This window comes from Anomaloglossus baeobatrachus, unplaced genomic scaffold, assembly GCF_048569485.1.
Source record: "Anomaloglossus baeobatrachus isolate aAnoBae1 unplaced genomic scaffold, aAnoBae1.hap1 Scaffold_2590, whole genome shotgun sequence".
In the NCBI taxonomy this organism is placed as follows: Eukaryota; Metazoa; Chordata; class Amphibia; order Anura; family Aromobatidae; genus Anomaloglossus; species Anomaloglossus baeobatrachus.
Window position 1 is genome coordinate 27203 of NW_027442141.1, and position 20812 is coordinate 48014.

The 20812-nt window shown below is 46.6% G+C and overlaps 15 non-coding genes and 1 pseudogene across 15 annotated transcripts; all 16 read left to right on the forward strand.

Moving 5' to 3' along the window:
• Positions 1-412: 412 nt before the first annotated feature.
• On the forward strand, positions 413-603 carry LOC142263582 (U2 spliceosomal RNA). The gene has a single exon (XR_012730607.1). It is a non-coding gene; the product is annotated as a U2 spliceosomal RNA (small nuclear RNA).
• A 1117-nt stretch (positions 604-1720) lies between these two features.
• LOC142263583 (U2 spliceosomal RNA) lies at positions 1721-1911 on the forward strand. The gene has a single exon (XR_012730608.1). It is a non-coding gene; the product is annotated as a U2 spliceosomal RNA (small nuclear RNA).
• Positions 1912-3028: 1117 nt separating this feature from the next.
• On the forward strand, positions 3029-3219 carry LOC142263584 (U2 spliceosomal RNA). The gene has a single exon (XR_012730609.1). It is a non-coding gene; the product is annotated as a U2 spliceosomal RNA (small nuclear RNA).
• A 1117-nt stretch (positions 3220-4336) lies between these two features.
• Positions 4337-4527, forward strand: LOC142263586 (U2 spliceosomal RNA). The gene has a single exon (XR_012730610.1). It is a non-coding gene; the product is annotated as a U2 spliceosomal RNA (small nuclear RNA).
• Positions 4528-5644: 1117 nt separating this feature from the next.
• Positions 5645-5835, forward strand: LOC142263587 (U2 spliceosomal RNA). Its single transcript, XR_012730611.1, has one exon. It is a non-coding gene; the product is annotated as a U2 spliceosomal RNA (small nuclear RNA).
• A 1117-nt stretch (positions 5836-6952) lies between these two features.
• LOC142263588 (U2 spliceosomal RNA) lies at positions 6953-7143 on the forward strand. Its single transcript, XR_012730612.1, has one exon. It is a non-coding gene; the product is annotated as a U2 spliceosomal RNA (small nuclear RNA).
• A 1293-nt stretch (positions 7144-8436) lies between these two features.
• Positions 8437-8639, forward strand: LOC142263559 (U2 spliceosomal RNA; annotated as a pseudogene).
• A 1117-nt stretch (positions 8640-9756) lies between these two features.
• On the forward strand, positions 9757-9947 carry LOC142263589 (U2 spliceosomal RNA). Its single transcript, XR_012730613.1, has one exon. It is a non-coding gene; the product is annotated as a U2 spliceosomal RNA (small nuclear RNA).
• Positions 9948-11064: 1117 nt separating this feature from the next.
• Positions 11065-11255, forward strand: LOC142263591 (U2 spliceosomal RNA). Its single transcript, XR_012730615.1, has one exon. It is a non-coding gene; the product is annotated as a U2 spliceosomal RNA (small nuclear RNA).
• A 1117-nt stretch (positions 11256-12372) lies between these two features.
• LOC142263592 (U2 spliceosomal RNA) lies at positions 12373-12563 on the forward strand. The gene has a single exon (XR_012730616.1). It is a non-coding gene; the product is annotated as a U2 spliceosomal RNA (small nuclear RNA).
• A 1117-nt stretch (positions 12564-13680) lies between these two features.
• On the forward strand, positions 13681-13871 carry LOC142263593 (U2 spliceosomal RNA). Its single transcript, XR_012730617.1, has one exon. It is a non-coding gene; the product is annotated as a U2 spliceosomal RNA (small nuclear RNA).
• A 1117-nt stretch (positions 13872-14988) lies between these two features.
• Positions 14989-15179, forward strand: LOC142263594 (U2 spliceosomal RNA). Its single transcript, XR_012730618.1, has one exon. It is a non-coding gene; the product is annotated as a U2 spliceosomal RNA (small nuclear RNA).
• A 1117-nt stretch (positions 15180-16296) lies between these two features.
• On the forward strand, positions 16297-16487 carry LOC142263595 (U2 spliceosomal RNA). Its single transcript, XR_012730619.1, has one exon. It is a non-coding gene; the product is annotated as a U2 spliceosomal RNA (small nuclear RNA).
• Positions 16488-17604: 1117 nt separating this feature from the next.
• On the forward strand, positions 17605-17795 carry LOC142263597 (U2 spliceosomal RNA). Its single transcript, XR_012730620.1, has one exon. It is a non-coding gene; the product is annotated as a U2 spliceosomal RNA (small nuclear RNA).
• Positions 17796-18912: 1117 nt separating this feature from the next.
• On the forward strand, positions 18913-19103 carry LOC142263529 (U2 spliceosomal RNA). Its single transcript, XR_012730577.1, has one exon. It is a non-coding gene; the product is annotated as a U2 spliceosomal RNA (small nuclear RNA).
• A 1117-nt stretch (positions 19104-20220) lies between these two features.
• On the forward strand, positions 20221-20411 carry LOC142263598 (U2 spliceosomal RNA). Its single transcript, XR_012730621.1, has one exon. It is a non-coding gene; the product is annotated as a U2 spliceosomal RNA (small nuclear RNA).
• The last annotated feature ends 401 nt before the right edge of the window (positions 20412-20812 follow it).

Below are 20812 nucleotides of genomic sequence, written 5' to 3' on the forward strand. Positions count from 1 at the left end.
GTGAGAAAGGTACAGAGGGCAGGGTTTGGGGGCTGGGAAGGAAAGGGAAAAGATTAGGGTTTGGGGATGATGAAAGGGCTTTCTACGGGTAAGGATGGCAAAGGGTGGCAGTGACGGAAAGTCAGGCAACCTGTCCTGTCCGTCTTTTTGTATCGTGAATTGGAAAGACTGCAAGGGGGAGGGGAGTTGCTTGCGCCCTAAAGGAGGAGTTATTCAGATTCATTGCAGTGGGCGGCGGCTGCAAAACGCACCATTCTTCTTGTTTTTGCTCTGCAAAGCAGCCTTTTCAAGGGTTGGCTTGGGTGACAAAATGTCTTGTGTAGGCGTGGGTTTGTCTCCCTCTCGCTCTCTCTCCCTAAGATGTGTCCGGCATAGGCCAGGGTGCCACTCGAGGCCCAAACCAATTCTGGTTATCGCTTCTCGGCCTTTTGGCTAAGATCAAGTGTAGTATCTGTTCTTATCAGTTTAATATCTGATACGTCCCCTATCTGGGGACCATATATTAAATGGATTTTTAGAACAGGGAGATGGAAAAAGAGCTTGCTCTGTCCACTCCACGCATTGACCTGGTATTGCAGTACCTCCAGGAACGGTGCACCCCTTCTTAACCCAGTTTCCAAAAGCAGAACTCGATTCACCTGATTCATATTAGCCCGATTAGCGAATTGAAATGAATTTTTATCTAACACACTTTTTACTTGCTTTATTCATCCAAATAGCAAACTCATCACCACTCAACTTCACCAACTCTGCTATGTCCCGTGCAGTATCTTGTTGTCAGTCTAATCTAGATCATGTGTAATTGAATGGAATAGATCCCTTTTGGACAAAGTGGAGTCAGATGCTGCAGTGACCACAGGTGTGAGAGGATCTACAATTGGCATCTGGTGTTATCTCTCTGCTTCCACTCCAAATAAAGTTACCTGTTGTTACCTGAACGTCAAATACTAAGAATGGGCGGCCTATGAAAGAATTAGTACTTTCATTAAGTATACTAAACCGGCTAATTGGGAATAGACAAACTGTAAAAAGCCCTCTGAGAAAGCCCCTCTCTAACCTTTGTTAGTAAGCTTTTCTGTAGCCTGCCTGTTGATGTATTTTCGGTTTGAACAGTGCACAACATGAAGAGACGGAACACTGGCGGCTTGTCACAATGCCCCCCGATGACATCACAATAGCGCTGCTGCCTAGAAAACAAGCTGCGCAGAAGAAGTTGTTCTTTGGGTGGGAGGGTGGGCTAGTGGAAGGAGGGGGCAATCTCTTTTTTTCCCGGGTGGTAGGGGGATGACAGGAGAAGGGAAGCGGGTGGTGAGAAAGGTACAGAGGGCAGGGTTTGGGGGCTGGGAAGGAAAGGGAAAAGATTAGGGTTTGGGGATGATGAAAGGGCTTTCTACGGGTAAGGATGGCAAAGGGTGGCAGTGACGGAAAGTCAGGCAACCTGTCCTGTCCGTCTTTTTGTATCGTGAATTGGAAAGACTGCAAGGGGGAGGGGAGTTGCTTGCGCCCTAAAGGAGGAGTTATTCAGATTCATTGCAGTGGGCGGCGGCTGCAAAACGCACCATTCTTCTTGTTTTTGCTCTGCAAAGCAGCCTTTTCAAGGGTTGGCTTGGGTGACAAAATGTCTTGTGTAGGCGTGGGTTTGTCTCCCTCTCGCTCTCTCTCCCTAAGATGTGTCCGGCATAGGCCAGGGTGCCACTCGAGGCCCAAACCAATTCTGGTTATCGCTTCTCGGCCTTTTGGCTAAGATCAAGTGTAGTATCTGTTCTTATCAGTTTAATATCTGATACGTCCCCTATCTGGGGACCATATATTAAATGGATTTTTAGAACAGGGAGATGGAAAAAGAGCTTGCTCTGTCCACTCCACGCATTGACCTGGTATTGCAGTACCTCCAGGAACGGTGCACCCCTTCTTAACCCAGTTTCCAAAAGCAGAACTCGATTCACCTGATTCATATTAGCCCGATTAGCGAATTGAAATGAATTTTTATCTAACACACTTTTTACTTGCTTTATTCATCCAAATAGCAAACTCATCACCACTCAACTTCACCAACTCTGCTATGTCCCGTGCAGTATCTTGTTGTCAGTCTAATCTAGATCATGTGTAATTGAATGGAATAGATCCCTTTTGGACAAAGTGGAGTCAGATGCTGCAGTGACCACAGGTGTGAGAGGATCTACAATTGGCATCTGGTGTTATCTCTCTGCTTCCACTCCAAATAAAGTTACCTGTTGTTACCTGAACGTCAAATACTAAGAATGGGCGGCCTATGAAAGAATTAGTACTTTCATTAAGTATACTAAACCGGCTAATTGGGAATAGACAAACTGTAAAAAGCCCTCTGAGAAAGCCCCTCTCTAACCTTTGTTAGTAAGCTTTTCTGTAGCCTGCCTGTTGATGTATTTTCGGTTTGAACAGTGCACAACATGAAGAGACGGAACACTGGCGGCTTGTCACAATGCCCCCCGATGACATCACAATAGCGCTGCTGCCTAGAAAACAAGCTGCGCAGAAGAAGTTGTTCTTTGGGTGGGAGGGTGGGCTAGTGGAAGGAGGGGGCAATCTCTTTTTTTCCCGGGTGGTAGGGGGATGACAGGAGAAGGGAAGCGGGTGGTGAGAAAGGTACAGAGGGCAGGGTTTGGGGGCTGGGAAGGAAAGGGAAAAGATTAGGGTTTGGGGATGATGAAAGGGCTTTCTACGGGTAAGGATGGCAAAGGGTGGCAGTGACGGAAAGTCAGGCAACCTGTCCTGTCCGTCTTTTTGTATCGTGAATTGGAAAGACTGCAAGGGGGAGGGGAGTTGCTTGCGCCCTAAAGGAGGAGTTATTCAGATTCATTGCAGTGGGCGGCGGCTGCAAAACGCACCATTCTTCTTGTTTTTGCTCTGCAAAGCAGCCTTTTCAAGGGTTGGCTTGGGTGACAAAATGTCTTGTGTAGGCGTGGGTTTGTCTCCCTCTCGCTCTCTCTCCCTAAGATGTGTCCGGCATAGGCCAGGGTGCCACTCGAGGCCCAAACCAATTCTGGTTATCGCTTCTCGGCCTTTTGGCTAAGATCAAGTGTAGTATCTGTTCTTATCAGTTTAATATCTGATACGTCCCCTATCTGGGGACCATATATTAAATGGATTTTTAGAACAGGGAGATGGAAAAAGAGCTTGCTCTGTCCACTCCACGCATTGACCTGGTATTGCAGTACCTCCAGGAACGGTGCACCCCTTCTTAACCCAGTTTCCAAAAGCAGAACTCGATTCACCTGATTCATATTAGCCCGATTAGCGAATTGAAATGAATTTTTATCTAACACACTTTTTACTTGCTTTATTCATCCAAATAGCAAACTCATCACCACTCAACTTCACCAACTCTGCTATGTCCCGTGCAGTATCTTGTTGTCAGTCTAATCTAGATCATGTGTAATTGAATGGAATAGATCCCTTTTGGACAAAGTGGAGTCAGATGCTGCAGTGACCACAGGTGTGAGAGGATCTACAATTGGCATCTGGTGTTATCTCTCTGCTTCCACTCCAAATAAAGTTACCTGTTGTTACCTGAACGTCAAATACTAAGAATGGGCGGCCTATGAAAGAATTAGTACTTTCATTAAGTATACTAAACCGGCTAATTGGGAATAGACAAACTGTAAAAAGCCCTCTGAGAAAGCCCCTCTCTAACCTTTGTTAGTAAGCTTTTCTGTAGCCTGCCTGTTGATGTATTTTCGGTTTGAACAGTGCACAACATGAAGAGACGGAACACTGGCGGCTTGTCACAATGCCCCCCGATGACATCACAATAGCGCTGCTGCCTAGAAAACAAGCTGCGCAGAAGAAGTTGTTCTTTGGGTGGGAGGGTGGGCTAGTGGAAGGAGGGGGCAATCTCTTTTTTTCCCGGGTGGTAGGGGGATGACAGGAGAAGGGAAGCGGGTGGTGAGAAAGGTACAGAGGGCAGGGTTTGGGGGCTGGGAAGGAAAGGGAAAAGATTAGGGTTTGGGGATGATGAAAGGGCTTTCTACGGGTAAGGATGGCAAAGGGTGGCAGTGACGGAAAGTCAGGCAACCTGTCCTGTCCGTCTTTTTGTATCGTGAATTGGAAAGACTGCAAGGGGGAGGGGAGTTGCTTGCGCCCTAAAGGAGGAGTTATTCAGATTCATTGCAGTGGGCGGCGGCTGCAAAACGCACCATTCTTCTTGTTTTTGCTCTGCAAAGCAGCCTTTTCAAGGGTTGGCTTGGGTGACAAAATGTCTTGTGTAGGCGTGGGTTTGTCTCCCTCTCGCTCTCTCTCCCTAAGATGTGTCCGGCATAGGCCAGGGTGCCACTCGAGGCCCAAACCAATTCTGGTTATCGCTTCTCGGCCTTTTGGCTAAGATCAAGTGTAGTATCTGTTCTTATCAGTTTAATATCTGATACGTCCCCTATCTGGGGACCATATATTAAATGGATTTTTAGAACAGGGAGATGGAAAAAGAGCTTGCTCTGTCCACTCCACGCATTGACCTGGTATTGCAGTACCTCCAGGAACGGTGCACCCCTTCTTAACCCAGTTTCCAAAAGCAGAACTCGATTCACCTGATTCATATTAGCCCGATTAGCGAATTGAAATGAATTTTTATCTAACACACTTTTTACTTGCTTTATTCATCCAAATAGCAAACTCATCACCACTCAACTTCACCAACTCTGCTATGTCCCGTGCAGTATCTTGTTGTCAGTCTAATCTAGATCATGTGTAATTGAATGGAATAGATCCCTTTTGGACAAAGTGGAGTCAGATGCTGCAGTGACCACAGGTGTGAGAGGATCTACAATTGGCATCTGGTGTTATCTCTCTGCTTCCACTCCAAATAAAGTTACCTGTTGTTACCTGAACGTCAAATACTAAGAATGGGCGGCCTATGAAAGAATTAGTACTTTCATTAAGTATACTAAACCGGCTAATTGGGAATAGACAAACTGTAAAAAGCCCTCTGAGAAAGCCCCTCTCTAACCTTTGTTAGTAAGCTTTTCTGTAGCCTGCCTGTTGATGTATTTTCGGTTTGAACAGTGCACAACATGAAGAGACGGAACACTGGCGGCTTGTCACAATGCCCCCCGATGACATCACAATAGCGCTGCTGCCTAGAAAACAAGCTGCGCAGAAGAAGTTGTTCTTTGGGTGGGAGGGTGGGCTAGTGGAAGGAGGGGGCAATCTCTTTTTTTCCCGGGTGGTAGGGGGATGACAGGAGAAGGGAAGCGGGTGGTGAGAAAGGTACAGAGGGCAGGGTTTGGGGGCTGGGAAGGAAAGGGAAAAGATTAGGGTTTGGGGATGATGAAAGGGCTTTCTACGGGTAAGGATGGCAAAGGGTGGCAGTGACGGAAAGTCAGGCAACCTGTCCTGTCCGTCTTTTTGTATCGTGAATTGGAAAGACTGCAAGGGGGAGGGGAGTTGCTTGCGCCCTAAAGGAGGAGTTATTCAGATTCATTGCAGTGGGCGGCGGCTGCAAAACGCACCATTCTTCTTGTTTTTGCTCTGCAAAGCAGCCTTTTCAAGGGTTGGCTTGGGTGACAAAATGTCTTGTGTAGGCGTGGGTTTGTCTCCCTCTCGCTCTCTCTCCCTAAGATGTGTCCGGCATAGGCCAGGGTGCCACTCGAGGCCCAAACCAATTCTGGTTATCGCTTCTCGGCCTTTTGGCTAAGATCAAGTGTAGTATCTGTTCTTATCAGTTTAATATCTGATACGTCCCCTATCTGGGGACCATATATTAAATGGATTTTTAGAACAGGGAGATGGAAAAAGAGCTTGCTCTGTCCACTCCACGCATTGACCTGGTATTGCAGTACCTCCAGGAACGGTGCACCCCTTCTTAACCCAGTTTCCAAAAGCAGAACTCGATTCACCTGATTCATATTAGCCCGATTAGCGAATTGAAATGAATTTTTATCTAACACACTTTTTACTTGCTTTATTCATCCAAATAGCAAACTCATCACCACTCAACTTCACCAACTCTGCTATGTCCCGTGCAGTATCTTGTTGTCAGTCTAATCTAGATCATGTGTAATTGAATGGAATAGATCCCTTTTGGACAAAGTGGAGTCAGATGCTGCAGTGACCACAGGTGTGAGAGGATCTACAATTGGCATCTGGTGTTATCTCTCTGCTTCCACTCCAAATAAAGTTACCTGTTGTTACCTGAACGTCAAATACTAAGAATGGGCGGCCTATGAAAGAATTAGTACTTTCATTAAGTATACTAAACCGGCTAATTGGGAATAGACAAACTGTAAAAAGCCCTCTGAGAAAGCCCCTCTCTAACCTTTGTTAGTAAGCTTTTCTGTAGCCTGCCTGTTGATGTATTTTCGGTTTGAACAGTGCACAACATGAAGAGACGGAACACTGGCGGCTTGTCACAATGCCCCCCGATGACATCACAATAGCGCTGCTGCCTAGAAAACAAGCTGCGCAGAAGAAGTTGTTCTTTGGGTGGGAGGGTGGGCTAGTGGAAGGAGGGGGCAATCTCTTTTTTTCCCGGGTGGTAGGGGGATGACAGGAGAAGGGAAGCGGGTGGTGAGAAAGGTACAGAGGGCAGGGTTTGGGGGCTGGGAAGGAAAGGGAAAAGATTAGGGTTTGGGGATGATGAAAGGGCTTTCTACGGGTAAGGATGGCAAAGGGTGGCAGTGACGGAAAGTCAGGCAACCTGTCCTGTCCGTCTTTTTGTATCGTGAATTGGAAAGACTGCAAGGGGGAGGGGAGTTGCTTGCGCCCTAAAGGAGGAGTTATTCAGATTCATTGCAGTGGGCGGCGGCTGCAAAACGCACCATTCTTCTTGTTTTTGCTCTGCAAAGCAGCCTTTTCAAGGGTTGGCTTGGGTGACAAAATGTCTTGTGTAGGCGTGGGTTTGTCTCCCTCTCGCTCTCTCTCCCTAAGATGTGTCCGGCATAGGCCAGGGTGCCACTCGAGGCCCAAACCAATTCTGGTTATCGCTTCTCGGCCTTTTGGCTAAGATCAAGTGTAGTATCTGTTCTTATCAGTTTAATATCTGATACGTCCCCTATCTGGGGACCATATATTAAATGGATTTTTAGAACAGGGAGATGGAAAAAGAGCTTGCTCTGTCCACTCCACGCATTGACCTGGTATTGCAGTACCTCCAGGAACGGTGCACCCCTTCTTAACCCAGTTTCCAAAAGCAGAACTCGATTCACCTGATTCATATTAGCCCGATTAGCGAATTGAAATGAATTTTTATCTAACACACTTTTTACTTGCTTTATTCATCCAAATAGCAAACTCATCACCACTCAACTTCACCAACTCTGCTATGTCCCGTGCAGTATCTTGTTGTCAGTCTAATCTAGATCATGTGTAATTGAATGGAATAGATCCCTTTTGGACAAAGTGGAGTCAGATGCTGCAGTGACCACAGGTGTGAGAGGATCTACAATTGGCATCTGGTGTTATCTCTCTGCTTCCACTCCAAATAAAGTTACCTGTTGTTACCTGAACGTCAAATACTAAGAATGGGCGGCCTATGAAAGAATTAGTACTTTCATTAAGTATACTAAACCGGCTAATTGGGAATAGACAAACTGTAAAAAGCCCTCTGAGAAAGCCCCTCTCTAACCTTTGTTAGTAAGCTTTTCTGTAGCCTGCCTGTTGATGTATTTTCGGTTTGAACAGTGCACAACATGAAGAGACGGAACACTGGCGGCTTGTCACAATGCCCCCCGATGACATCACAATAGCGCTGCTGCCTAGAAAACAAGCTGCGCAGAAGAAGTTGTTCTTTGGGTGGGAGGGTGGGCTAGTGGAAGGAGGGGGCAATCTCTTTTTTTCCCGGGTGGTAGGGGGATGACAGGAGAAGGGAAGCGGGTGGTGAGAAAGGTACAGAGGGCAGGGTTTGGGGGCTGGGAAGGAAAGGGAAAAGATTAGGGTTTGGGGATGATGAAAGGGCTTTCTACGGGTAAGGATGGCAAAGGGTGGCAGTGACGGAAAGTCAGGCAACCTGTCCTGTCCGTCTTTTTGTATCGTGAATTGGAAAGACTGCAAGGGGGAGGGGAGTTGCTTGCGCCCTAAAGGAGGAGTTATTCAGATTCATTGCAGTGGGCGGCGGCTGCAAAACGCACCATTCTTCTTGTTTTTGCTCTGCAAAGCAGCCTTTTCAAGGGTTGGCTTGGGTGACAAAATGTCTTGTGTAGGCGTGGGTTTGTCTCCCTCTCGCTCTCTCTCCCTAAGATGTGTCCGGCATAGGCCAGGGTGCCACTCGAGGCCCAAACCAATTCTGGTTATCGCTTCTCGGCCTTTTGGCTAAGATCAAGTGTAGTTTGGGAGGGTACTACCTTGGTTGGTGCTGGAAGGTGCCAAGGTATTGCACAACTACTGCCCTTGGGGGAGTGTGCATCGTAGGATGTCATAGCCCTCTTGTGACGGACAGTTATCTGGGCAACGAGAGGCGGTCTCTTTATTATTTTCAAACTCATCCTTCAAAAAAAAAAAAAAAAAAAAAAAAAAAATCTGTTCTTATCAGTTTAATATCTGATACGTCCCCTATCTGGGGACCATATATTAAATGGATTTTTAGAACAGGGAGATGGAAAAAGAGCTTGCTCTGTCCACTCCACGCATTGACCTGGTATTGCAGTACCTCCAGGAACGGTGCACCCCTTCTTAACCCAGTTTCCAAAAGCAGAACTCGATTCACCTGATTCATATTAGCCCGATTAGCGAATTGAAATGAATTTTTATCTAACACACTTTTTACTTGCTTTATTCATCCAAATAGCAAACTCATCACCACTCAACTTCACCAACTCTGCTATGTCCCGTGCAGTATCTTGTTGTCAGTCTAATCTAGATCATGTGTAATTGAATGGAATAGATCCCTTTTGGACAAAGTGGAGTCAGATGCTGCAGTGACCACAGGTGTGAGAGGATCTACAATTGGCATCTGGTGTTATCTCTCTGCTTCCACTCCAAATAAAGTTACCTGTTGTTACCTGAACGTCAAATACTAAGAATGGGCGGCCTATGAAAGAATTAGTACTTTCATTAAGTATACTAAACCGGCTAATTGGGAATAGACAAACTGTAAAAAGCCCTCTGAGAAAGCCCCTCTCTAACCTTTGTTAGTAAGCTTTTCTGTAGCCTGCCTGTTGATGTATTTTCGGTTTGAACAGTGCACAACATGAAGAGACGGAACACTGGCGGCTTGTCACAATGCCCCCCGATGACATCACAATAGCGCTGCTGCCTAGAAAACAAGCTGCGCAGAAGAAGTTGTTCTTTGGGTGGGAGGGTGGGCTAGTGGAAGGAGGGGGCAATCTCTTTTTTTCCCGGGTGGTAGGGGGATGACAGGAGAAGGGAAGCGGGTGGTGAGAAAGGTACAGAGGGCAGGGTTTGGGGGCTGGGAAGGAAAGGGAAAAGATTAGGGTTTGGGGATGATGAAAGGGCTTTCTACGGGTAAGGATGGCAAAGGGTGGCAGTGACGGAAAGTCAGGCAACCTGTCCTGTCCGTCTTTTTGTATCGTGAATTGGAAAGACTGCAAGGGGGAGGGGAGTTGCTTGCGCCCTAAAGGAGGAGTTATTCAGATTCATTGCAGTGGGCGGCGGCTGCAAAACGCACCATTCTTCTTGTTTTTGCTCTGCAAAGCAGCCTTTTCAAGGGTTGGCTTGGGTGACAAAATGTCTTGTGTAGGCGTGGGTTTGTCTCCCTCTCGCTCTCTCTCCCTAAGATGTGTCCGGCATAGGCCAGGGTGCCACTCGAGGCCCAAACCAATTCTGGTTATCGCTTCTCGGCCTTTTGGCTAAGATCAAGTGTAGTATCTGTTCTTATCAGTTTAATATCTGATACGTCCCCTATCTGGGGACCATATATTAAATGGATTTTTAGAACAGGGAGATGGAAAAAGAGCTTGCTCTGTCCACTCCACGCATTGACCTGGTATTGCAGTACCTCCAGGAACGGTGCACCCCTTCTTAACCCAGTTTCCAAAAGCAGAACTCGATTCACCTGATTCATATTAGCCCGATTAGCGAATTGAAATGAATTTTTATCTAACACACTTTTTACTTGCTTTATTCATCCAAATAGCAAACTCATCACCACTCAACTTCACCAACTCTGCTATGTCCCGTGCAGTATCTTGTTGTCAGTCTAATCTAGATCATGTGTAATTGAATGGAATAGATCCCTTTTGGACAAAGTGGAGTCAGATGCTGCAGTGACCACAGGTGTGAGAGGATCTACAATTGGCATCTGGTGTTATCTCTCTGCTTCCACTCCAAATAAAGTTACCTGTTGTTACCTGAACGTCAAATACTAAGAATGGGCGGCCTATGAAAGAATTAGTACTTTCATTAAGTATACTAAACCGGCTAATTGGGAATAGACAAACTGTAAAAAGCCCTCTGAGAAAGCCCCTCTCTAACCTTTGTTAGTAAGCTTTTCTGTAGCCTGCCTGTTGATGTATTTTCGGTTTGAACAGTGCACAACATGAAGAGACGGAACACTGGCGGCTTGTCACAATGCCCCCCGATGACATCACAATAGCGCTGCTGCCTAGAAAACAAGCTGCGCAGAAGAAGTTGTTCTTTGGGTGGGAGGGTGGGCTAGTGGAAGGAGGGGGCAATCTCTTTTTTTCCCGGGTGGTAGGGGGATGACAGGAGAAGGGAAGCGGGTGGTGAGAAAGGTACAGAGGGCAGGGTTTGGGGGCTGGGAAGGAAAGGGAAAAGATTAGGGTTTGGGGATGATGAAAGGGCTTTCTACGGGTAAGGATGGCAAAGGGTGGCAGTGACGGAAAGTCAGGCAACCTGTCCTGTCCGTCTTTTTGTATCGTGAATTGGAAAGACTGCAAGGGGGAGGGGAGTTGCTTGCGCCCTAAAGGAGGAGTTATTCAGATTCATTGCAGTGGGCGGCGGCTGCAAAACGCACCATTCTTCTTGTTTTTGCTCTGCAAAGCAGCCTTTTCAAGGGTTGGCTTGGGTGACAAAATGTCTTGTGTAGGCGTGGGTTTGTCTCCCTCTCGCTCTCTCTCCCTAAGATGTGTCCGGCATAGGCCAGGGTGCCACTCGAGGCCCAAACCAATTCTGGTTATCGCTTCTCGGCCTTTTGGCTAAGATCAAGTGTAGTATCTGTTCTTATCAGTTTAATATCTGATACGTCCCCTATCTGGGGACCATATATTAAATGGATTTTTAGAACAGGGAGATGGAAAAAGAGCTTGCTCTGTCCACTCCACGCATTGACCTGGTATTGCAGTACCTCCAGGAACGGTGCACCCCTTCTTAACCCAGTTTCCAAAAGCAGAACTCGATTCACCTGATTCATATTAGCCCGATTAGCGAATTGAAATGAATTTTTATCTAACACACTTTTTACTTGCTTTATTCATCCAAATAGCAAACTCATCACCACTCAACTTCACCAACTCTGCTATGTCCCGTGCAGTATCTTGTTGTCAGTCTAATCTAGATCATGTGTAATTGAATGGAATAGATCCCTTTTGGACAAAGTGGAGTCAGATGCTGCAGTGACCACAGGTGTGAGAGGATCTACAATTGGCATCTGGTGTTATCTCTCTGCTTCCACTCCAAATAAAGTTACCTGTTGTTACCTGAACGTCAAATACTAAGAATGGGCGGCCTATGAAAGAATTAGTACTTTCATTAAGTATACTAAACCGGCTAATTGGGAATAGACAAACTGTAAAAAGCCCTCTGAGAAAGCCCCTCTCTAACCTTTGTTAGTAAGCTTTTCTGTAGCCTGCCTGTTGATGTATTTTCGGTTTGAACAGTGCACAACATGAAGAGACGGAACACTGGCGGCTTGTCACAATGCCCCCCGATGACATCACAATAGCGCTGCTGCCTAGAAAACAAGCTGCGCAGAAGAAGTTGTTCTTTGGGTGGGAGGGTGGGCTAGTGGAAGGAGGGGGCAATCTCTTTTTTTCCCGGGTGGTAGGGGGATGACAGGAGAAGGGAAGCGGGTGGTGAGAAAGGTACAGAGGGCAGGGTTTGGGGGCTGGGAAGGAAAGGGAAAAGATTAGGGTTTGGGGATGATGAAAGGGCTTTCTACGGGTAAGGATGGCAAAGGGTGGCAGTGACGGAAAGTCAGGCAACCTGTCCTGTCCGTCTTTTTGTATCGTGAATTGGAAAGACTGCAAGGGGGAGGGGAGTTGCTTGCGCCCTAAAGGAGGAGTTATTCAGATTCATTGCAGTGGGCGGCGGCTGCAAAACGCACCATTCTTCTTGTTTTTGCTCTGCAAAGCAGCCTTTTCAAGGGTTGGCTTGGGTGACAAAATGTCTTGTGTAGGCGTGGGTTTGTCTCCCTCTCGCTCTCTCTCCCTAAGATGTGTCCGGCATAGGCCAGGGTGCCACTCGAGGCCCAAACCAATTCTGGTTATCGCTTCTCGGCCTTTTGGCTAAGATCAAGTGTAGTATCTGTTCTTATCAGTTTAATATCTGATACGTCCCCTATCTGGGGACCATATATTAAATGGATTTTTAGAACAGGGAGATGGAAAAAGAGCTTGCTCTGTCCACTCCACGCATTGACCTGGTATTGCAGTACCTCCAGGAACGGTGCACCCCTTCTTAACCCAGTTTCCAAAAGCAGAACTCGATTCACCTGATTCATATTAGCCCGATTAGCGAATTGAAATGAATTTTTATCTAACACACTTTTTACTTGCTTTATTCATCCAAATAGCAAACTCATCACCACTCAACTTCACCAACTCTGCTATGTCCCGTGCAGTATCTTGTTGTCAGTCTAATCTAGATCATGTGTAATTGAATGGAATAGATCCCTTTTGGACAAAGTGGAGTCAGATGCTGCAGTGACCACAGGTGTGAGAGGATCTACAATTGGCATCTGGTGTTATCTCTCTGCTTCCACTCCAAATAAAGTTACCTGTTGTTACCTGAACGTCAAATACTAAGAATGGGCGGCCTATGAAAGAATTAGTACTTTCATTAAGTATACTAAACCGGCTAATTGGGAATAGACAAACTGTAAAAAGCCCTCTGAGAAAGCCCCTCTCTAACCTTTGTTAGTAAGCTTTTCTGTAGCCTGCCTGTTGATGTATTTTCGGTTTGAACAGTGCACAACATGAAGAGACGGAACACTGGCGGCTTGTCACAATGCCCCCCGATGACATCACAATAGCGCTGCTGCCTAGAAAACAAGCTGCGCAGAAGAAGTTGTTCTTTGGGTGGGAGGGTGGGCTAGTGGAAGGAGGGGGCAATCTCTTTTTTTCCCGGGTGGTAGGGGGATGACAGGAGAAGGGAAGCGGGTGGTGAGAAAGGTACAGAGGGCAGGGTTTGGGGGCTGGGAAGGAAAGGGAAAAGATTAGGGTTTGGGGATGATGAAAGGGCTTTCTACGGGTAAGGATGGCAAAGGGTGGCAGTGACGGAAAGTCAGGCAACCTGTCCTGTCCGTCTTTTTGTATCGTGAATTGGAAAGACTGCAAGGGGGAGGGGAGTTGCTTGCGCCCTAAAGGAGGAGTTATTCAGATTCATTGCAGTGGGCGGCGGCTGCAAAACGCACCATTCTTCTTGTTTTTGCTCTGCAAAGCAGCCTTTTCAAGGGTTGGCTTGGGTGACAAAATGTCTTGTGTAGGCGTGGGTTTGTCTCCCTCTCGCTCTCTCTCCCTAAGATGTGTCCGGCATAGGCCAGGGTGCCACTCGAGGCCCAAACCAATTCTGGTTATCGCTTCTCGGCCTTTTGGCTAAGATCAAGTGTAGTATCTGTTCTTATCAGTTTAATATCTGATACGTCCCCTATCTGGGGACCATATATTAAATGGATTTTTAGAACAGGGAGATGGAAAAAGAGCTTGCTCTGTCCACTCCACGCATTGACCTGGTATTGCAGTACCTCCAGGAACGGTGCACCCCTTCTTAACCCAGTTTCCAAAAGCAGAACTCGATTCACCTGATTCATATTAGCCCGATTAGCGAATTGAAATGAATTTTTATCTAACACACTTTTTACTTGCTTTATTCATCCAAATAGCAAACTCATCACCACTCAACTTCACCAACTCTGCTATGTCCCGTGCAGTATCTTGTTGTCAGTCTAATCTAGATCATGTGTAATTGAATGGAATAGATCCCTTTTGGACAAAGTGGAGTCAGATGCTGCAGTGACCACAGGTGTGAGAGGATCTACAATTGGCATCTGGTGTTATCTCTCTGCTTCCACTCCAAATAAAGTTACCTGTTGTTACCTGAACGTCAAATACTAAGAATGGGCGGCCTATGAAAGAATTAGTACTTTCATTAAGTATACTAAACCGGCTAATTGGGAATAGACAAACTGTAAAAAGCCCTCTGAGAAAGCCCCTCTCTAACCTTTGTTAGTAAGCTTTTCTGTAGCCTGCCTGTTGATGTATTTTCGGTTTGAACAGTGCACAACATGAAGAGACGGAACACTGGCGGCTTGTCACAATGCCCCCCGATGACATCACAATAGCGCTGCTGCCTAGAAAACAAGCTGCGCAGAAGAAGTTGTTCTTTGGGTGGGAGGGTGGGCTAGTGGAAGGAGGGGGCAATCTCTTTTTTTCCCGGGTGGTAGGGGGATGACAGGAGAAGGGAAGCGGGTGGTGAGAAAGGTACAGAGGGCAGGGTTTGGGGGCTGGGAAGGAAAGGGAAAAGATTAGGGTTTGGGGATGATGAAAGGGCTTTCTACGGGTAAGGATGGCAAAGGGTGGCAGTGACGGAAAGTCAGGCAACCTGTCCTGTCCGTCTTTTTGTATCGTGAATTGGAAAGACTGCAAGGGGGAGGGGAGTTGCTTGCGCCCTAAAGGAGGAGTTATTCAGATTCATTGCAGTGGGCGGCGGCTGCAAAACGCACCATTCTTCTTGTTTTTGCTCTGCAAAGCAGCCTTTTCAAGGGTTGGCTTGGGTGACAAAATGTCTTGTGTAGGCGTGGGTTTGTCTCCCTCTCGCTCTCTCTCCCTAAGATGTGTCCGGCATAGGCCAGGGTGCCACTCGAGGCCCAAACCAATTCTGGTTATCGCTTCTCGGCCTTTTGGCTAAGATCAAGTGTAGTATCTGTTCTTATCAGTTTAATATCTGATACGTCCCCTATCTGGGGACCATATATTAAATGGATTTTTAGAACAGGGAGATGGAAAAAGAGCTTGCTCTGTCCACTCCACGCATTGACCTGGTATTGCAGTACCTCCAGGAACGGTGCACCCCTTCTTAACCCAGTTTCCAAAAGCAGAACTCGATTCACCTGATTCATATTAGCCCGATTAGCGAATTGAAATGAATTTTTATCTAACACACTTTTTACTTGCTTTATTCATCCAAATAGCAAACTCATCACCACTCAACTTCACCAACTCTGCTATGTCCCGTGCAGTATCTTGTTGTCAGTCTAATCTAGATCATGTGTAATTGAATGGAATAGATCCCTTTTGGACAAAGTGGAGTCAGATGCTGCAGTGACCACAGGTGTGAGAGGATCTACAATTGGCATCTGGTGTTATCTCTCTGCTTCCACTCCAAATAAAGTTACCTGTTGTTACCTGAACGTCAAATACTAAGAATGGGCGGCCTATGAAAGAATTAGTACTTTCATTAAGTATACTAAACCGGCTAATTGGGAATAGACAAACTGTAAAAAGCCCTCTGAGAAAGCCCCTCTCTAACCTTTGTTAGTAAGCTTTTCTGTAGCCTGCCTGTTGATGTATTTTCGGTTTGAACAGTGCACAACATGAAGAGACGGAACACTGGCGGCTTGTCACAATGCCCCCCGATGACATCACAATAGCGCTGCTGCCTAGAAAACAAGCTGCGCAGAAGAAGTTGTTCTTTGGGTGGGAGGGTGGGCTAGTGGAAGGAGGGGGCAATCTCTTTTTTTCCCGGGTGGTAGGGGGATGACAGGAGAAGGGAAGCGGGTGGTGAGAAAGGTACAGAGGGCAGGGTTTGGGGGCTGGGAAGGAAAGGGAAAAGATTAGGGTTTGGGGATGATGAAAGGGCTTTCTACGGGTAAGGATGGCAAAGGGTGGCAGTGACGGAAAGTCAGGCAACCTGTCCTGTCCGTCTTTTTGTATCGTGAATTGGAAAGACTGCAAGGGGGAGGGGAGTTGCTTGCGCCCTAAAGGAGGAGTTATTCAGATTCATTGCAGTGGGCGGCGGCTGCAAAACGCACCATTCTTCTTGTTTTTGCTCTGCAAAGCAGCCTTTTCAAGGGTTGGCTTGGGTGACAAAATGTCTTGTGTAGGCGTGGGTTTGTCTCCCTCTCGCTCTCTCTCCCTAAGATGTGTCCGGCATAGGCCAGGGTGCCACTCGAGGCCCAAACCAATTCTGGTTATCGCTTCTCGGCCTTTTGGCTAAGATCAAGTGTAGTATCTGTTCTTATCAGTTTAATATCTGATACGTCCCCTATCTGGGGACCATATATTAAATGGATTTTTAGAACAGGGAGATGGAAAAAGAGCTTGCTCTGTCCACTCCACGCATTGACCTGGTATTGCAGTACCTCCAGGAACGGTGCACCCCTTCTTAACCCAGTTTCCAAAAGCAGAACTCGATTCACCTGATTCATATTAGCCCGATTAGCGAATTGAAATGAATTTTTATCTAACACACTTTTTACTTGCTTTATTCATCCAAATAGCAAACTCATCACCACTCAACTTCACCAACTCTGCTATGTCCCGTGCAGTATCTTGTTGTCAGTCTAATCTAGATCATGTGTAATTGAATGGAATAGATCCCTTTTGGACAAAGTGGAGTCAGATGCTGCAGTGACCACAGGTGTGAGAGGATCTACAATTGGCATCTGGTTTTATCTCTCTGCTTCCACTCCAAATAAAGTTACCTGTTGTTACCTGAACGTCAAATACTAAGAATGGGCGGCCTATGAAAGAATTAGTACTTTCATTAAGTATACTAAACCGGCTAATTGGGAATAGACAAACTGTAAAAAGCCCTCTGAGAAAGCCCCTCTCTAACCTTTGTTAGTAAGCTTTTCTGTAGCCTGCCTGTTGATGTATTTTCGGTTTGAACAGTGCACAACATGAAGAGACGGAACACTGGCGGCTTGTCACAATGCCCCCCGATGACATCACAATAGCGCTGCTGCCTAGAAAACAAGCTGCGCAGAAGAAGTTGTTCTTTGGGTGGGAGGGTGGGCTAGTGGAAGGAGGGGGCAATCTCTTTTTTTCCCGGGTGGTAGGGGGATGACAGGAGAAGGGAAGCGGGTGGTGAGAAAGGTACAGAGGGCAGGGTTTGGGGGCTGGGAAGGAAAGGGAAAAGATTAGGGTTTGGGGATGATGAAAGGGCTTTCTACGGGTAAGGATGGCAAAGGGTGGCAGTGACGGAAAGTCAGGCAACCTGTCCTGTCCGTCTTTTTGTATCGTGAATTGGAAAGACTGCAAGGGGGAGGGGAGTTGCTTGCGCCCTAAAGGAGGAGTTATTCAGATTCATTGCAGTGGGCGGCGGCTGCAAAACGCACCATTCTTCTTGTTTTTGCTCTGCAAAGCAGCCTTTTCAAGGGTTGGCTTGGGTGACAAAATGTCTTGTGTAGGCGTGGGTTTGTCTCCCTCTCGCTCTCTCTCCCTAAGATGTGTCCGGCATAGGCCAGGGTGCCACTCGAGGCCCAAACCAATTCTGGTTATCGCTTCTCGGCCTTTTGGCTAAGATCAAGTGTAGTATCTGTTCTTATCAGTTTAATATCTGATACGTCCCCTATCTGGGGACCATATATTAAATGGATTTTTAGAACAGGGAGATGGAAAAAGAGCTTGCTCTGTCCACTCCACGCATTGACCTGGTATTGCAGTACCTCCAGGAACGGTGCACCCCTTCTTAACCCAGTTTCCAAAAGCAGAACTCGATTCACCTGATTCATATTAGCCCGATTAGCGAATTGAAATGAATTTTTATCTAACACACTTTTTACTTGCTTTATTCATCCAAATAGCAAACTCATCACCACTCAACTTCACCAACTCTGCTATGTCCCGTGCAGTATCTTGTTGTCAGTCTAATCTAGATCATGTGTAATTGAATGGAATAGATCCCTTTTGGACAAAGTGGAGTCAGATGCTGCAGTGACCACAGGTGTGAGAGGATCTACAATTGGCATCTGGTGTTATCTCTCTGCTTCCACTCCAAATAAAGTTACCTGTTGTTACCTGAACGTCAAATACTAAGAATGGGCGGCCTATGAAAGAATTAGTACTTTCATTAAGTATACTAAACCGGCTAATTGGGAATAGACAAACTGTAAAAAGCCCTCTGAGAAAGCCCCTCTCTAACCTTTGTTAGTAAGCTTTTCTGTAGCCTGCCTGTTGATGTATTTTCGGTTTGAACAGTGCACAACATGAAGAGACGGAACACTGGCGGCTTGTCACAATGCCCCCCGATGACATCACAATAGCGCTGCTGCCTAGAAAACAAGCTGCGCAGAAGAAGTTGTTCTTTGGGTGGGAGGGTGGGCTAGTGGAAGGAGGGGGCAATCTCTTTTTTTCCCGGGTGGTAGGGGGATGACAGGAGAAGGGAAGCGGGTGGTGAGAAAGGTACAGAGGGCAGGGTTTGGGGGCTGGGAAGGAAAGGGAAAAGATTAGGGTTTGGGGATGATGAAAGGGCTTTCTACGGGTAAGGATGGCAAAGGGTGGCAGTGACGGAAAGTCAGGCAACCTGTCCTGTCCGTCTTTTTGTATCGTGAATTGGAAAGACTGCAAGGGGGAGGGGAGTTGCTTGCGCCCTAAAGGAGGAGTTATTCAGATTCATTGCAGTGGGCGGCGGCTGCAAAACGCACCATTCTTCTTGTTTTTGCTCTGCAAAGCAGCCTTTTCAAGGGTTGGCTTGGGTGACAAAATGTCTTGTGTAGGCGTGGGTTTGTCTCCCTCTCGCTCTCTCTCCCTAAGATGTGTCCGGCATAGGCCAGGGTGCCACTCGAGGCCCAAACCAATTCTGGTTATCGCTTCTCGGCCTTTTGGCTAAGATCAAGTGTAGTATCTGTTCTTATCAGTTTAATATCTGATACGTCCCCTATCTGGGGACCATATATTAAATGGATTTTCAGAACAGGGAGATGGAAAAAGAGCTTGCTCTGTCCACTCCACGCATTGACCTGGTATTGCAGTACCTCCAGGAACGGTGCACCCCTTCTTAACCCAGTTTCCAAAAGCAGAACTCGATTCACCTGATTCATATTAGCCCGATTAGCGAATTGAAATGAATTTTTATCTAACACACTTTTTACTTGCTTTATTCATCCAAATAGCAAACTCATCACCACTCAACTTCACCAACTCTGCTATGTCCCGTGCAGTATCTTGTTGTCAGTCTAATCTAGATCATGTGTAATTGAATGGAATAGATCCCTTTTGGACAAAGTGGAGTCAGATGCTGCAGTGACCACAGGTGTGAGAGGATCTACAATTGGCATCTGGTGTTATCTCTCTGCTTCCACTCCAAATAAAGTTACCTGTTGTTACCTGAACGTCAAATACTAAGAATGGGCGGCCTATGAAAGAATTAGTACTTTCATTAAGTATACTAAACCGGCTAATTGGGAATAGACAAACTGTAAAAAGCCCTCTGAGAAAGCCCCTCTCTAACCTTTGTTAGTAAGCTTTTCTGTAGCCTGCCTGTTGATGTATTTTCGGTTTGAACAGTGCACAACATGAAGAGACGGAACACTGGCGGCTTGTCACAATGCCCCCCGATGACATCACAATAGCGCTGCTGCCTAGAAAACAAGCTGCGCAGAAGAAGTTGTTCTTTGGGTGGGAGGGTGGGCTAGTGGAAGGAGGGGGCAATCTCTTTTTTTCCCGGGTGGTAGGGGGATGACAGGAGAAGGGAAGCGGGTGGTGAGAAAGGTACAGAGGGCAGGGTTTGGGGGCTGGGAAGGAAAGGGAAAAGATTAGGGTTTGGGGATGATGAAAGGGCTTTCTACGGGTAAGGATGGCAAAGGGTGGCAGTGACGGAAAGTCAGGCAACCTGTCCTGTCCGTCTTTTTGTATCGTGAATTGGAAAGACTGCAAGGGGGAGGGGAGTTGCTTGCGCCCTAAAGGAGGAGTTATTCAGATTCATTGCAGTGGGCGGCGGCTGCAAAACGCACCATTCTTCTTGTTTTTGCTCTGCAAAGCAGCCTTTTCAAGGGTTGGCTTGGGTGACAAAATGTCTTGTGTAGGCGTGGGTTTGTCTCCCTCTCGCTCTCTCTCCCTAAGATGTGTCCGGCATAGGCCAGGGTGCCACTCGAGGCCCAAACCAATTCTGGTTATCGCTTCTCGGCCTTTTGGCTAAGATCAAGTGTAGTATCTGTTCTTATCAGTTTAATATCTGATACGTCCCCTATCTGGGGACCATATATTAAATGGATTTTTAGAACAGGGAGATGGAAAAAGAGCTTGCTCTGTCCACTCCACGCATTGACCTGGTATTGCAGTACCTCCAGGAACGGTGCACCCCTTCTTAACCCAGTTTCCAAAAGCAGAACTCGATTCACCTGATTCATATTAGCCCGATTAGCGAATTGAAATGAATTTTTATCTAACACACTTTTTACTTGCTTTATTCATCCAAATAGCAAACTCATCACCACTCAACTTCACCAACTCTGCTATGTCCCGTGCAGTATCTTGTTGTCAGTCTAATCTAGATCATGTGTAATTGAATGGAATAGATCCCTTTTGGACAAAGTGGAGTCAGATGCTGCAGTGACCACAGGTGTGAGAGGATCTACAATTGGCATCTGGTGTTATCTCTCTGCTTCCACTCCAAATAAAGTTACCTGTTGTTACCTGAACGTCAAATACTAAGAATGGGCGGCCTATGAAAGAATTAGTACTTTCATTAAGTATACTAAACCGGC